The sequence below is a fragment of the Dipteris shenzhenensis genome, chromosome 29 (assembly GCF_047967505.1).
Source record: "Dipteris shenzhenensis isolate YYH24624 ecotype China chromosome 29, Dip_SZ_1.0, whole genome shotgun sequence".
Classification (NCBI taxonomy): Eukaryota; Viridiplantae; Streptophyta; class Polypodiopsida; order Gleicheniales; family Dipteridaceae; genus Dipteris; species Dipteris shenzhenensis.
Genome location: NC_141624.1, coordinates 11,930,009 through 11,931,537, shown reverse-complemented (window position 1 = coordinate 11,931,537; position 1,529 = coordinate 11,930,009). Strand labels below are relative to the sequence as shown.

General features: G+C 46.6%; 1 pseudogene; it reads left to right on the top strand.

The window, feature by feature from the left end:
- Positions 1–272: 272 nt before the first annotated feature.
- LOC147882443 (uridine 5'-monophosphate synthase pseudogene) lies at positions 273–1,121 on the top strand (annotated as a pseudogene).
- Positions 1,122–1,529: the final 408 nt, after the last annotated feature.

Below are 1,529 nucleotides of genomic sequence, written 5' to 3'. Positions count from 1 at the left end.
GGCCTTGGCAGGCCTTGAGAACCAGTTGTGTTAGGAGCTTAGGCCGGTTGGTGTGAACACCACACGAGGTTGACTCATCAAAAGGAGACTCAGTGCTAGTAAAGGATACTCTTTGCCACCTTGGCACTCTCCCTGGTGTGTATGTGTGTTTTGGCAAGGAGAGCTTGTGCTATAAAAATACACCTTGTCTCTCTCATTATGTGTTGTGGCTAGCATTTTGCAAAATATACTCATTGCCACCTTGTGTCTCTCATTTTGTAGCATGACTAGTGCTAGCTTTGCACGACGCCCAAGCTATCAAGTTTGGCAACTTCAAGCTCAAGAGTGGTATTTCATCCCCCATTTACTTAGACCTTCGAGTCATTGTATCCTTCCCCTCCCTCCTCCGTCATGTTGCTCAGGCAACCTGGTCCAAAGCCTCCTTTTTGTACTTCGATCTCATCTGTGGCGTCCCTTACACCGCACTGCCTATCGCCACCTCCATCTCTCTCGCTCATCATGTCCCCATGGTCATGAGACGCAAGGAAGTCAAGGATCACGGCACTCGAAAAGCCATCGAAGGCGTTTTCCAGCAGGGCCAGACTTGCTTGGTTGTCGAGGACCTGGTAACAAGCGGGGCCTCTGTCTTGGAGATCGTCTCTCCTCTTGCTTCTGTCGGTTTGAAGGTCAGTGATGCCGTTGTGTTGATCGATAGGCAACAGGGAGGTGCCTCCAATCTGGAGCAGAATGGAATCAAGTTGCATGCAGCTCTCAATTTGACGCAAATGGTGGAGGTTCTCGTCAGACACGGAAAACTGACTGAGGACATAGTTTTGACAGTGCAACAGTTTCTAGCAGAGAACCAGACATATTTACCGACTGCCAGCCAACCACAGAGTTCCGACTTCCTTCCAGTACTGAAACGCAGGCTTCCATACGGTGAACGAGCGATCCTTGCTCAAAATCCCACGGGAAAAAGATTACTGGAGGTGATGGAGCGCAAGAAAAGCAATTTGTCGTTAGCCGCAGATGTGAGCACCGCAGAGGAGCTCCTTGCAATAGCAGATAAGGTGCTTTTGACCATATTCGATGTAAAATTTTCCTTTAGAGATTGTCTTTGTATCTATAATCTTACGCAATAATTGATCATTTGGGTAGCCTCTGTGTGTGTGTGAGAGAGAGAGAGAGAGAAAGAAAGAAATTTTATTAAAGTCTTTGGGAGACCTTGAAGGTCTATGAGACTAAAGATAACTAGTACAATGAGCATAACGGTGGCGGTCTTAAAACGGTCCGGCCAACCGTTTCTTCAAAAAAGCTATGAAGGACGGTGTGTCTAGTCTTGGTTGAAAAAATGTGTATCTATCTCCAGATGATACAAAAAAATGGCACAAAAAAAAAATGGAGCAGAAGGGGGGAGATACAAATATATATATATGCCTATGGTGATCATTAGAGGCCAATCATAAAGGGCCCGTCAAATGGGAGGTCGAAAAAACCTTGCGATGGATGATTGGCCTCTGATGTCATGTTGCCTAGTCGAGCTCGGTCGT